Raw genomic sequence first — 15559 nt, 5'->3', positions numbered from 1 at the left:
CCGTCCGGGCAGGGGCGAGGGGCGCGGACCCAGGCCCGGGCGAGGGGCGCGGACCCCCACCAGCACCCTCCGCCCCCAACCCCGCTCGCTGCAGGACGTCGCCCGTTTAAGGGGCGGGGCGCGGCTCCACGTGCTTTCTGCTGAGTGACTGAACTACATAAACAGAGGCCGGGAAAGGGGGCGGGGAAGGAGGGAGAGAACAGGCTTTGACCGATAGTAACCCCTGCGCTCAGCGCAGCGGAATCTATAAAAGGAACTAGTCGCGGCAAAACCCCGGTAATTCTGAGGAAGAGTGAGTGCGGCCGGGGCCGGAGGAGTGGCGCCGATACATCTCTCCCCCGGCGCAGGTGGGCAGAACAGGGGGCGCCGCGTGACCAGCGCCGCCACAGCCCATTTCTCGCGGCGCTTTGCTCCCTTTCTCCCACTTCTTTCCCAGAAGGGTTTTTCAAGGGGTGGGGGGAAAGAGCCGGAAACAAAAAGTGGAAAACAGGTAAGAGGCTCTCCAGAAACTTGGGCTGGGGTTATTGTTTTGTTTCAGGGCCGAGGGGACTTTGGGAAGCGCTGGGTTTCGGGGACTTTAGTCCGAACCCCCCACGTCCCCACCTCCTGCAGCGCAAATGGGGGGGGGGGCGTAAGGGGTGGGGGGAGGACGTCCTAGGACGAGCTCTGGCGACCCAAAGACGCGGCGCCGCTGTGTTCAGGGTTCGCCCGGCGGTGGAGCCCGGGGAGCATCTTTGGGCGCGGAGACCCAAGCGCAGTACCTGGGGCGCAGTGGAATCGGGGGCTCCTGGTGGTGCTGGGGGCGCTGCAGCCGGAGTGGGGAGAGTGGCAGGTCTGGCACTGAGCTCTTCCCTTTGTTTGGAAGCTCCTGAGCCGGCTGGAATCCTCTCTGGCTGCGGGTCGGCCGGCGCCCACCCGGACAAATGCTAGCCCTCAGTCTCCACTCCGTTCTTGCGAGTTGGACTCTGGTCTGAGGATCGGTCCCCTGCGCCCCCGGACTGGAGCGGCGCGTTCTTGTTCTCCAAGAACGCGACTGGGAGGCGCACCAAACCGGGTCCATAGCGCTAGTGCTCATTTGAGGCCTCGGGGGCTTTGTTTGGGTCCTTTCTACGGTCTCCGTACGCTCCCCGGAGCTGGTATCCCTGACGCAGCTGGGGCGACGAGAGTTCTGTTTCTTTAAAAAACGTTAGACTTAGAAGGAGAGCCTGAGGAAACCTGGAGCTGAGGTGCCCATTCCCCTGTCCCCCATCTTCCTGCCCTTTGCTGCTTGTCTCTTGGGGCAGCCTCAGGCCGGGCACGGATGGGGAAGCTGGGGCGAGATGGTGTAGCGGAATGACCGAGAGTAACCCCGGCGGGCGGTGCAGAGCTCGCAGCTCCGCTGGCGGGCTGCGCTCCGCGGTGGGGGGAGGGATGGCTGGGCGCCGGCTGCGGGTGGCCACGGGGGGACTGATCCACAGCGCCTCCTGGCCGGGTGGCCTGGGAATCGGCTCCTTGGCCGGAGTGAGGCCGGGCTGTACGAGGCGTTGTCGCTCGAGGGTTCCGACCGAGATGCGGTGAAGACGGGTGTTTGCAGACTGAGAGGAAACCTGGGGAACAGGCGAAAGCGCGTCTGGTTCTGTTTTGTTACAGTGGTTCCCAACTCCCAGAGCGTTGCTAAATGGAAGGTTCTTGGGGCGTGGGCCAGTGCCAAGGTTGTGTGTAGGTGCCTCTTTTTCAACACTTATCAAAAAGAAGGGAATAAACAAGATAAAAGAAAATAAGGAGAGAGAAAGAAAAAGGGAGAGAGAAAGAAATGCGGCACTGCAAAAGCGATACCATCAGCTTTTAAAACCAACACTTTTCAGTGACACAACAAACTGAGCGAGTAGTATATACATTAATATAATAGAGGACAAATTTGATATTTAAAAAAATTCTTTGGTGATGAAAATCAGCAAGTCACTTTCTAAGGCCCGGTCCCCACCTCCCCACAAAGAACACCTCACAAAATTTTGCAAGTTCAAAAGCAGAGTTTTACTGGTTCTTTTAACAATAGTCTGGGACCCAAACCTAAGTTTTGATCTTCTTTTCAGACAAAATTTAAATCCCAACTAAAAAAGTACTTAGTTTCTCATTTCCCCTTTTATTAATATTTCAGCCCATCTTCCTCATACCTACCACAAAATTAACGGAGGCTTTCTTTTGTTCATATCGTTCTCTTGAGGCATTTCTCCCAAATGAAAGAAAGTGTGAAAGCATGGAGAAGTTTCCGGAGTAGAACCTCTTCTGATGGTATAATAAATTTCAAATACAAAGTTTTCATTGTCAGCTTCCCCAAGTGCTCCTTTTATACGAGCTTTAATGCTTTATGCATTAATTCATGATAGAGTTTTGGGAAAACATTGGATACACTGAGCACATTAGTATTTACTCGAGAAAAAGCAGTAGAATCAGAGTGACCAGCCTTCGATGACCACAGTTCATTTAAGGGGTAAGAATTTCTACTGTAGTCAGAGTAATTCATTAGCCCCCTTGCAGGGACCAGCCTAGTGTTCCAGAATGACATATATCTGATTGTGAAGGGGATACCTGTGATATGTGTCTCCCCTCCAGATGAGCATTTGAAATCTCAACCCTCAGTTTACATCTAAATAGAGGCCTGTAAGGGACCCTGGACACCTTTTGACTTAGGGCATATTTACAGTTCATGTGAGACAGTGTAAGACAGTAGCTTAGGATTGGAAAAGGGTGATTAGAGTTTGGTTGTTTTCAACCTCTGCTCTAGGAAACCTTAATGCTTACATTATTAAAAATGAATGAAACCGAATGAAACTCAGCAACACAGCTTTTTAGTATCTTCTGTAGTATTTACCTTATATGGAGAGAAGTTGGAATATTTTTCCATCAAAAATTTTTTTAGAGGATCTTCCTTCCCATAAAGCAAGTTGCTTATGCTGTATTCAGAGTGATTGTAAATTGTTAATATCTTTGCTATTTTAATTTTTAGCTCCTAAGATAAATGGACATGACCTTAGACTCCTTAATTATGAACTTTTTTTAGAATCTAGAAAATACCAATAGATGTGTGGTTTTTACATTTCTAAAATACTCTCAAATCCAAACACATTTTTATTTACTATCTGGATGTTAAAGGAATAATGAAAGTATAATGCTCCTTACGGTTAATTACCTCAGTATCAAATTTTAAAGATCTTGCTGAAAATTTGTTTTAATTTAACTATTCTGGGAGAGGGCCTACACTGAAACTGAAACCTTCTTCATATTTGCATGTGGAAATAATCATAAGTGCCAAAGTTACAATATTTATTTAATAGACACTGTTAAATAGTACCAGGTGCCAAGTACTGATACAAATGTTTTTCAAATACTATTTTAATTTTTACAACAAATCCACTTATTATCCCTATTTTGCAGACTGAGAAACGGAGAGGGTAACTAACATGTCCCCAGCCACACACCTTGCAAGTGGCAGAGCTAAGTTTTGAACCCAGCCAGTGAGCCCCAGATTTCTTTGACTCCCACACTAAGCAGTGAGGTGGTACAATTTCAGTTGCTATGGGCAGAGGACTTTGTGAGGATGCTCGCTGAGTTCTGGTATATTCATCTGCTCTAGTCTTTATCAGAATCTGCAGCCTGTGTTATATTTCCCTTGTTGCTATGAGTGGGCCAGCCAAGTTCTCTTCAGCTTGTTGGGACATTGGTTGTGTAGGGATTGCAACACCATGGAAAGGACAGACAATAAAATTTGCTCAACTCTAATTCTTTACTTGGTTTAAAATGAAAAATTTACTCTCGTTTTAGTCAAGTATTTGTGAGTAGGTCTAAGATGATCTCGAAATCTTTTCCTGTGTGATGCATAGAAAATGGATAGACAGAGGATTTGGCTGTAAAAGGATAAGGAACAAAAGAAAAAGGGAAGGGATTTCCCTGTGGCCCACTGGCTAAAACTCCAAGCTCCCAATGCATGCGGCCCGGGTTTGATCCCCTGTCAGGGAAGTAGATCCCATATGCCACAATTAAAGATCCCGCATGCTGCAACTAAGACCCGGCACAGCCAAATAAATAAATAAATAAACAAATAAAAGGAGAGAAAAAGGGAAGAGAACTATTAGTTAGCTGTCAGTCTTAATTTTGGTGAATTTTTAGAATTGGTTATTGTACAATATGACTTCTGCTTGTTTTATCCCTAATTATGTCTCGGACCTCCTGAAATAAACCGTTTTTCTGTTACTGCCATTACTGTCTAGGAATCAAATTTAGCCTTTTCTTAAGGCATCTTTCTCTGAAAGTACATACAGTTTCAAAGTCAGCTTAAAAAAAGTGAAATAGGATGGGAAACTCTTTTTCTTATTAAATTGGTGTAGCACCTTAGAAATAAACTCTTAGGAAAGATTTCTTCTTGATAAAAAGTTACATTATTGTTGATTTACCTTATGCTGGGTGTTGTTTCAAGCGTTTCACACGTAATAATTTAGTTCATTCTCATGAGAACCACATGAGGTGGGTTCTGTTATTATCTTCATTTTACAGATGGGGAAACTGAGGTACAGACAGGGTAAGTAGCCTGATCATGGAGTTTGTAAGTAAGTAGTGGAGCTGAGGCTGCATCCCGGGAAGTCTGGTTTCCATGAATTTACTAATAGCAGGGTAAGGACTTCATTAAAATATCAAAGTTTTGACAAATGAAATACTAGCAAAAGGCAAAAAATGAGTCTCACTTTTCGTTTGGATATTTCCGACTGCAAATAGTTCCCTGAGTAGGTAACCAGCATAGGTGTTGTTAAAGAGGCACATTTTGGAAATATCTGAAGCCAGAGGAAGAAAGTCTCATATGTAAAATTGCTTTCAGGTAGAGCCTTTGGTTGTTCTGCATTCTGTTGAGACGATAAGCTGTATTAAAGCAAAGACCATTTACTCTGAGGAGCATCAGACTTGGTTCCTAAAACAAAAGAAAATTTGAAATCCTGTCTTTTTCCATTTTGAAAATCTACTCTAAGACCTGATTTAAATGCCATCCTTCTCATAAGCTCTCCTGAACTCACACCTTCCTGCCAACACAGAGTTAAAATGAATTATCCCCTTCTTTTTTGCTCGCATAGGATTGGATCACAGCACTATTCATGTCATGGGTTTAATTGCGTTTTTGTTGTTGTTTTCGTTGTTGTTGTTATAGTTAACATTTATTTGTCTTCTTCTTGAGTGTATGCTTCTCCAGGAGGGCTTTGATTCATTCTCCTAGTCCTTAATTCACCCTCCTTGATATGGAAGGGGATTCAATAAATGCTGACTTAAGTCAAAGAGAATGGGGAACTAATGTTGGTTTTCTATATTCTAAAGATGAATTAAAATGATGGGATAATCACAGAAAAGCTAGGAGTTCATTCTTTCCTTAGTGGAGTAAAGTGGAATGAGCCTGATGAAATATGGGACAGCAAAACTGTGGATTATTTTGCTTCAAGAGTAAGTAGTAAAACAGTTTCTTGTGAGTTTTTGAAAAAGCATGAACAGAAATGGGAAGTAAATATAATTTGTGATGAAAAATGTGTCATTAATGAACTATTTAAATGGACAGTATGTTCGAAACTACAGAAAACAGTATTGCAAATGCCTAAGGTTGTCTCTCAAAAGGTGAGCCCTATTGATAAAGAAATGAAGAAAGGACGATCAAATGAGTATGAAGGTTCTATGATCCTTCAACTGTCCTACCAACAGCTGGTTAATATTCCTTTTGAAGAGTTAAAACCTGGACAACTTGAAAAGGCTGAAATACTTTATGTTTCAAAATGTGGGACATTTTATGTTAAGTTATCTAAAAATAAGATTTTATCAGATTTAACAATATTAATTACTAAAGAAGTAAAAAAAACCCTCTTTTTTATCAATGGAAAATATTGAAAAAGGCTTAGAATGCTTGGTAAAATCTAAAAAAACTTTGAAGTGGTATTGATCAAAAGTAGAAAAAAAGTGTGTTGATGAGAAAGTGCTTGTTTTTTTAGTAGACCATAGTAGGTATGAAATAGTGCCTTTATGTAATACCAAGGTGCTTACTAAGGAAATCAGAAATATTCCAAGACAAGCTGTGCCGTGTAAATGGATTTGGTTTGAAAATTTTAGGAACATGCCATTTGAGTCCATTGTGTGTTTAGTTGCTCATTTGGAAGTAAAGATTCTTTTTCTGAAAAAACAAAAATCAAAAAACATTTTATAAAATGTTTTAAATTCATGTATTCTAGACATAGAATTATATGAGGAAAAACTCTAGTTAAGTTTAGGTTTATGACAGACTGAGAAATATTAGTATGTACCTAGGCCAGTTTACTTGTAGAACAAACAATTCTGACTCCATTCAGCTTCATTTCTCTTCTTGAGGCAGCTGTGATTTGAGAAAGTGCTGTAGTCTGTGACATTTCACATTAAACTACTTCTATTTGCACATTAATTTATTTTTTAAAAATAAGAATGAGATAATTCACTAAGTAGTTTAGAATTTAATTACTTAAAAATAGAATTTAATTTTCAAAAAAAACCAAAATAACCTTTTATGTATAGGATCTTTTCTTTTATTCATTTTGTATGTGTGTGTGTGTGTATTTGTTTAGAACTGCAACATTTTCTATACCAAATCCAACTTCCAAGAAGCATTTGGAAGTCAAAACATTTTATTTGGCTAGTCTTGAAGTCAAGATGTTTTATGATAACTGATGTTTAGTCCAGGACACTTCCTAGGAAGAATTTTGTATATAAAAAACTAATCAGTGGCTATCAATTATTGGGAGAGGATTTTTGACTACATAGAGAATATGATGAAAGCTATGGATTCTCTCTAAAGAAAAAATATACACAGGCATGTATATTCCAAATTTTACATATAATTACATACAATTTGACGTAATTATATTCTACATGTAATTTGAGAAACACACTAAGGAGTCATGTGACCCTGGGCAAGTCATTTTACTTTTCTGAGATACAGTTTCTTGGTTGATGAGATGAAAGAGGCTGAGTACATGACTTTTAAAGAGCCATTCAAGCTTTTACGTCCTTTAACTCTATGTCGGTATTCAGGAAAAAGGATGATTCTTTGATTGGAGCTGCCCAGAGAAATGTCCTGAGGGACAAGCTCAGCATTAGTGTAACAGATCCTGTGGGTTTTGAGAGGTGGAGTGGAAATACCCAGGGAATGCATAAAGAGCGTTTTTGTTTGTTTTGTTTTGTTTCTGTTTTTTTTTAATGAGTGTTTTGATGAGAGTGATGATGGAAGAAAAGAAGATGGTGGGAGGAGAGGAAGGTAGAAGCCTGAGGGTGTTGGAATTGCCTATTTAATCTGCATTAGGTGGATGAAGACTTGAATCATAGAACCAAAAGGGGAGTTTCATCCGAAATGCAAGGGAAGGAGGGGTTGGTTGATCCCAATAAATTTCAATGGAACAAACATGATGTAGTGAGACACAGTGAGACATTTGTCTCATTTCCAACTCAGCATCTGGAGAATCTCTCTGAAAGAAAATATTCATTTGGACTCTCCATTCTGGACATCTCCATTTTGAGTATAGGTTTTGCTTCTTATATTGCAGTCTTGTTAAGCCAATACATGATAGGGAAAAAAAAGCTGACTTTTAAGACTCATTCATCCTCCAAGAAAGGATGGAAATTGGACTAACCTTATGAAAATATTTCTAAATATCTCAGAAGACTTTCACTGGGGGTAGATGGGCAAGACACAAAGTTTTCTAAAGCATTGCTCTGAATTAGTTGTTTCAGAGATCATAGTAGATTAGGACTAGAAGGAAGAAGAAGGGGAAGAAAAAGGAGCAAGAGTTTTCAGGGTTGGGGCAGGCATGGGAGGAAGGAAGGAACTGCTAAGAAGTTGTTTGGGTTTCATATCCCTATTTACACTTGCTTTGCAAAATTTCTGTGGGATGCCAGGTTGGGAATAGTTTTTGCCAAGAGTCAAGCCAAGCTTGTTTTCTTGAAGAAGCAAGTCCCCAAGGGGATGACAGCTTGAATTCAATTGGATCTGGTATTTAGATGATCCAAGTTTGACATAAAAGGCAGCATTGATGGAAGCAGCAGCTTTCCTTGGAAAGGCAGAGAGAATGTAAAGGCCCGGACTGATGGCTTTATTTTTTTAAAAAAATATCTATCTATCTATCTATCTATCTCTATCTCTCTATCTCTATTTATTTATTTTGGCTGCGCCAGGTCTTAGTTGTGGCATGTGGGATCTTTTAGTTGCAGCATGCGGACTCAGTTGCAGCATGCACGCAGGATCTGCAGAGTCTTACCAGCTGGACCACCAAGGAAGTCCCACAGACTGATGGCTTTAGATTGATCTGTAGACTCTTCTCCATTCCCAGATGCAGGGTCTTGGGATGGAAGTGGCAGTTTACCTTAGCTGGGGTGAGGTGTGATTTCTGGTACTGGAAGAAGGAAGGAAGAGGACGACGTAATTTTTTTAAAATGTGTGTGCGTGTGTGTGTGTGTGTGTGTATCTGTCTATGGCTAACGTACAAAAAATACCATTAAACTGAAATTCATTTCTTCAGCAAATATTTTTCAAACACCATGTAAATACTAGGTGCTGAACAGATGTCAAAAGACTTTAAGGATCTGCCACCATGACAATCTTTAGCTTGGCATTCAAGGCTCTTTGACCTAAGACTCTGACCATTTTGACAGCTTTGTCCTGGACTTTAAGAGGCATCCACCGCTCTGGATTTTCTCACCAGTGATGCGCATGTAGTCTGACTCAGTAACTATCTGTTAACTGACTCTCCCTCTATGGGTTTTCCTCTTTTCTCTGATTTCTACTTTAAGAACCCCTTCCTGCTATTTTTTGGCTCCTCATCGTTCTGGAATCTCACAGCCATGCTTCGTGGTCGGCTTTTGTTTGCACTGTACCCTCTACTCTGATTCCTCACTGACGGAAATTTTGCCCCTTGACCGTGGGTAGATGAGCTCGGCGTAGGCTAGGCCTTGCCCTGCGTTACCATATTTTCTCCTCACTGGATCCTGCGGTAGGCAGCGTGTAAACCCCTCAGATTATTTCAGTGGACTCACACTTTTGTAATCATCAATACATATATTTTTTAAAGTTAACTTTATGTTGGTTCTCTAAATTGAAAACTGATATCAGTTGTCTCAAATAAAAGGTAATTTTTAAAATAATTAGAATGAAAGCAAATTATTTCTTAAACAGTCTGTCTATAAAATAAACTTGCTTTCTAAAGACACTGACTCTGAGACTTGCTCTCACTTTGTTAAAAAAGGGAAATTAAGCACGTGTTAAAGAGACATTGAAGAGAAGACCAAACAGAAACTTTCTCCTTAATGTAATACAGTTTTTACAAAGGCTAAAGAAGTGCTGAAAAGAATATTTTCTCATTGTGTGATTGAGTGTTTAATACTGTGCCTGTCCATCCCCTAAAATCCTCTACGTGGAATTTAAGTACTGCTTAAATTCACCTTGTGTAGCTTTCCTGCATTTGGGGAAATATTGAGGTTGTCCCATTTTTCAGATGGTGCACCTGATACAGAGACTAGTTAAATAATTTGTTCCTGGTTCACATGCTTCGATAATGGCAGAGCCGGGGGTTCAAACTTGTGTCTGAAACCCAAGCTTCAGGCAGTTTTCTTAGACTCAGAAGATCTTCTACTCCAGTCTGTTTATCATAAAAGCTTGTTTTCTGTTCTGTGGCTCAGAGTGGTAGAATGCCTTACCTAAATTGACTCCCCAGCAGTCAGTAACTGGAACTTAAAATCTTAGCTTCTTGCCTCTTTAACCCAGGCTTCTCGCTACTGTACCAGAATTTAGGGTAGTATTTACAGTGTCCTTTTAGGAGAGAAAAAAGAAATTGGGTCTATAAGTCTGTCCTTTCAGCTTACAATGGACACTGAATCTTTGAATATTGAACTGACCTCATTTATTCTGTCTGTTGGTCCAATTTGAATCTTGATAGGTTTTTCAACTGGATTTTTTTTTCTCACTCTCTTAAATAAACATTGCTCTGTGGTTGTAATTTCCTTCTGATTTCCTTTCAAATCAGAAGGAAACCTCCACAGAAGTCCTAAAGGTTGAGTTTTTCCTGGGGACCGTTTCCTTTATGCAAAAGTACAAAAACCCTATGCTAATTTTGGCCATTTAGGATTAATTGTGATTAAAGGCAGTTTATCAGGTCTTTTTTCTTTTTTTTTTAACTTTAATGATTGTGTTAATTATAGTAAGGACCTTGAGCTCAAGATAAAGAAAGCCTTTGGTCATGTAGTGTTTATTCAGTTGTCAGTCCTGTTGCAGGATTTGCAAATTTAATGGAATTAGTGCCATTTTCCAGTTTCCAACTCCAGTCCCATTTCACATGATCACAGTATGGCCTTCTCCTTGGCTGTCTGACACTAGGTCCCAATGGCCTCCACTGAGGGGAGTGGATGTGCCCCTGGAGGGTGCAGAGACCAGCAAGGCACTCTGTCCTCAGGTGGAGCTCCACTGGGGACTTTGTGCTCACCTGATGTAGACACTTAGCACACGGTCGCTTGGGAGATGAGAGTGTGTGCATTTTTAAATGCCAGTGTCAACCGCAGTTGAAAAAAGAGGCTAGCAGGAGTTCCACTCAATAGTTTAGTTTCATCTTTCCTTAAGCAGTTTTTTATCTGGCACGTAAAATATTTGATTTGTGAAGATCTTAATGACAGTAGCACTTTCTAGAAGGAATACTCAAAATTATGATAATATTGGAATAATAGAGATCATTTTCCTCTGGGAGCATCCTCCCAGACCTCAAATAATGGAGTTCATGTTGCCATTATTTGTTTTTAAAAGTCTAACATCCTTCAGTTTTTGTTTCTCAGAATCACAGGTAGGTGAATTTAAACTAGTGATCTTATTCCTCTTTAGTTCAACGAGGCAGCCAGCAAAGTGGTTTGTTTTGGTTGTTGTAGAGAAGGAGTTCATTTATGAAGCTGGAAGGGCAGGGCTTAGACCCTGTACCTCTGTGCCTGCCACGGAGTCCTGACTACATCCTCACCTACCTGGTCAGCTGGTCCTCACTGGGCTGCAGGGACAGAGGCATCTCGGACACATGACATGTGCCTGCACTGTCTCTAGAGCTGGCTGGTGAAAGAGGAGTTTCTGGAGAAGGTTGCTGGGTTTGGTCACATACTCTATGAGCTAGAACTGGAAAAGAGCCTGGAGATAAGTAAGATAATTTGTTTTGGCAAGAGTAAAAGGAATAAAGTGTTGAGGTGGAAAAATTATATCCAGGTGTTGATATGCTTCATTGAGTGAGTTCTTGACTTGAGCCTATGGGTTTAGAGTTCAAGGCTCCTGAACAATGCTGACAGTCCTGTATTAGTGGCTGAGCCCCTAGGGGAGGTATTCTTGTTAGCTGGCGTGTTTACTTGTTTGCTGCCATGTTTACAGGGGTTCTAGAGCATCAGTCTGGCAAATTACAGATTCTCCTTTGCTCACATAAATCCATGAAAATGAATGTCCTTCCCAACAAATTAGAGTGGCTTTGGGGAAAACCAAATTAAATGTACTCCTATTTAACCTGTGTTTCTTTGAACACAGCTGGAAATTTTGTCATGGTTTTGGGCTACCTGAACCTGTACTTTCAATGACATTTCTGACATGTTACCGTGGTGAACCTTCTTTAACTAATTTTTCTCATCCCTGAGGTCTGACTTCAGAGGCTTTCAAATTCCACAAATGTTTCCGAGCACCAAGTGGTCCTGGGCTCTGGGCGCAGTGTGGCAGAGGATGGTAAGATGTTGAGACACCATAGCTTGCTGCACATGGCTTGCAGTTTAGCAGGGACCACCTGAGAAGTTGGTACACTGGAGGAGATGGTAGGGAGCGCTGAAGAGATGGAGGAATTAGAAGGCCCAGATTGCAAATAGGTAATTGACCTGGAGGCTGGAGGAAGTGGGCTGGGGAAGAAAACTGTGCTGGGTGCTAAAGATGTGGAGGACGGCGGCCTGCATGGAACAGAGGAGCTGACTGCCCCCAGAGTGGGAGAATAGTATAACTGGGTGGTGGGGTCCCCAAACAGGGGTTTATGGTACAACAACGGCAGAAGTGGCATGAGGATACCAGCGTAATCCTTTCACATCTCCCACTGAGCTGGGCACTGCAGAGAGTTCCAGTGTGTTCTGGAAAAGCCCTTGGGGGAAATCGTGCCATCTGTGGACAAAGAAGGGAGAAGAGAGATCCCTTTAATAAACTGCCCATTTTGTGCCCCATCCTTGATGAATGCTTTACCCTGTGAAGTCAGCAGCACTAATCATTGTAATAGCTGCCGTTTGCTGGATACTTCCTTTGTTCCAGGAACTGGCTAAATATTTTATATACATTATTTGTTCTATTTAATGGAGAGGATACAGGGACTCAGAACCCCTAGGGTCCCAGAGCAGGTGAGTAGCAGAGTCAGGATTCAAAACCAGCTTTCTCTGACTCCAAAACCTCCCTTCTGTCTACTGGGCCAGTTAATTCAAGAAAATAAGAGTTAAGGACATCTGGGGAAGTTTGCTGCACAGCGGCATTGGCCTGCAGGAAGTAGAAGGCAGTGAAGGGATTTGGGTTTGTCTGTCCCCAAGTCCTTTGAGCACTGTTATGGGAGATTGGGATTGAGATATATATACCAATATGTATAAAATAGATATAACTAATAAGAACCTGCTGTATAAAAAAATCAATAAAATAAAATTCAAAAATTCAAAAAAAATAAACTTTTAGCCTGGGAGAAGGTTGAACATCTGAAGATGTTGACCCTTCCAAGATGTAAACCAAACAAAGTGGTTGTTTTGTTGATACAGTCACCGAGCCTTTTATCATAAAATTCTCTTGGAAAACCCTCCTCCAACAACAGGGAATATTATCCAGTCAAGTTTTTCCGCAAATAAAGGATTGCTCATGGAGGTGGGCTTGCTTGTGTTTCTGTATCACTCAGGGTGTTTGTGACTTTGATAGTTCCTTCCCTGCAGGGCCCTCTTGCTTTGGCATTATGATTATGGTTGAGAAAATTTTTTTTTCTATGACATGTAATGTTGACAGGTATTTCATTTCTAGGAGAAAGGTTCATTTTTCCTATATGCTACACATCCCCAACCAGGGAAAAAGCAAATAGTTGTATTGTTTGCTGAAGTCTTCCTTTGAAGCTTGCTCTGTGTTTGTTTAGTGGAAATCAGCAGGGGAAGAAGGGTTATCTCTAACATTTTGTCAGAATTCCTCCATAATTCTACAACAATGAAACAAGAACTTGGGGACAGGACAGATTTGCTTTCAGAAACTGTGGATCTTGTCAATTTTAGAAGTCCTGAGATTGTTTAGCTGGTAACAACTGGACTGTTGAGAGTGATAAATAGGATCTTTGGTTGTCCAAATATCAGTGACATGATAGAAATAGATTTACACTTTTTGAATCTCCTTTAAAATAGAATTGTTGACAGCATGAGGAATTATGCTTCTCAAAGGCTTGTTACAGATTTGTACAGTATTCATGTATCTCTTCTAGCTTTACGTTTTTATGTATTCATGTCATAACTCTCATTTTGAAAATTAACTATTAGCAAATACTTTTGTCCAGGAAATTGAATATATATTTCAGGGTGAAACAAGAATGTGCAGTTATCTATAAACTTATCGTTACTAATAATCAAGTAAGTATGATACATTTGGTACTTTAAAAAATATCCCCTTGAGTTACAGATTGTTAAAATTGATAAAATTCATTGGATCTGTATTTTTTAAACAGGTATTGCGATAGCAGAGCCTCTTCTAGAATGACAGGAATTTCGAGAATGATAGAATGGCTTCCTTTTATCCTTGACTTTTATCTTGGAGGATTTCTTACATCTTCTTTTCTCCTTAGATTTGAGTATTAAAATGTTATGGTTTAAGTAGGAACACAGTTTCAGGGGTCACTGAGTACCAGCCCACGGCCTTTCTGCAGGCCTCTAAGGGTCTAGTGGCAACTAAGGACAGTTTCACTGAGTTTGTGGGTCTGCAATATGATTGGGGAATGCGAGGGGGTAGAATTTCAGGATTAGCATGAACGACCTTACAGGTAGAGAGCTCAGTGGCAACTGGAGACCGGAAAAGAAACTGAGGCAGTCAAATTAACTTCAGCCTTAATAAAACTGATGGCTCAGCCTGGGAGAGATCACGGGGCAACTCCACGGGGCGACTCCCCTCCTTCCACCACGGCAGCCGTGTCCTGTCTTCAGTCATGGGTGCAATGAGCCTGTCCCAGCCTGGTTTTCTGACTGTCAGTAACTTCACTAGCCTTTTCCCTGAATGTGGCTACTGATCCAGAGACATATACTCAGAGAGGCAATTAAAGAACAGACCTTTTCCAAGCAAGCATGCTCTGGTGGGCTTACAGCTTTCATATCTTCATTCTTCAGGACCCTCTACATCTCTCTGGAGATGAGATGCAGCAACACCTGTGATCCTTGCATTTGCATCAGCATCTCATGAAGAGGCCATTCGTTGAGCTTTACCGCCAACACGTTTACTGCAATTCATATGTGATATAGTTAAATCCTGCCTTAAATCCACCTCCTGCTTTTGTTAACGGCTAGTTATTTATTGAGATACGACATCTAGAAACAGTTTTGTCAGGAGAGATGCTGATTGCTGTTGTCACAGGTTTCAACTTCTATGTCACTTCTGGTGACTGTGGGGAAATTTGTCTAACAAAGAAGAACACACACACAAATTTATCTATTTATCTATCTATTTATTTATTTGTTTAAAATTTAGAGGAATAGCTGCCATAAAACCACTGGTTTTGGAAGACGAAAATTAGTTGCTGACTGCATATTTGCTGTGTATGAACTATTTGGGTAGAACTGATAGGAAAAATGTGTTCAGAAGAACAAGCAGAACTGTAGGAGGGATATAATAGTGAGAAAGTGGGAACAGTTGTTGACAAGTTATTTCTTGAGAAACCTGGGGGCCAGCTCTAACTCTAGGGGGTGAGTCTGGGCAGGCCACTTGCTTTTTGGGGCCTTGGCTTCTCTGTAAGATTGGGGTGTGGTGGGAGCGGGTCTCCAAAGCCACAGTAAACTCTTTCTATCAGCTGGGGGATGGCCTTGCGCTAGGTTGTCCTCTTCTGCCTCGAGGAGCCGACTTCTCTGCTCCAGTGAGAAACGGTGGCTGTGTGGTCCCCACTGGAGACCGTCCTCTCCTGGAGCGAGCAGGCTAGAGGGTTGGCTCCCACCCTTTGACAGAAGCTCAGTCTCACGTGCTCACAGTGTTCTTGCGGGAAGGAAAAAGACCAACCAACCCTTGGTTACTGCACAAACTAAGAGTTTCGGGTAGCAGTGTAAACACGTGCAGTTTTTTTCCTTACTACGTTTCTGTAGACAGATTTAATGCTCTAGGAGGGTAGAAGGCAGTCACGGGATGTAGTTCCTCTTTTCCTTTTGACTTCACTAAGTGGGAAAAAACCCTCCCACCTTGTCTTTCTAGCATGTCTGCCTCTTCCTCTCTCCTCCTTTCTTCTTTATATTTCTCATCGCTCTTTGAAACTTACATGTGAAGTTCAAAAGGGCCAAATGT

At 41.7% G+C, this 15559-nt stretch overlaps 1 protein-coding gene across 3 annotated transcripts in view; it reads left to right on the top strand.

Moving 5' to 3' along the window:
- Positions 1 to 200: 200 nt before the first annotated feature.
- The window catches only part of ABCA1 (ATP binding cassette subfamily A member 1), a 138089-nt gene continuing 122730 nt past the window's right edge, over positions 201 to 15559 (top strand). For 2 of the 3 annotated variants that reach the window (XM_059925216.1, XM_059925214.1), the window contains exon 1: positions 201 to 490. The gene's annotated coding sequence lies outside the window, so the exon portion shown is untranslated. The remainder of the gene's footprint in view (positions 491 to 15559) is intronic. The other variant, XM_059925215.1, reaches the window with a different exon arrangement.

Source organism: Balaenoptera ricei, chromosome 6 (assembly GCF_028023285.1).
Source record: "Balaenoptera ricei isolate mBalRic1 chromosome 6, mBalRic1.hap2, whole genome shotgun sequence".
NCBI lineage: Eukaryota > Metazoa > Chordata > Mammalia > Artiodactyla > Balaenopteridae > Balaenoptera > Balaenoptera ricei.
The sequence above is the reverse complement of the archived record's forward strand: the minus strand, read 5'-3'. Positions and strand labels throughout refer to the sequence as shown.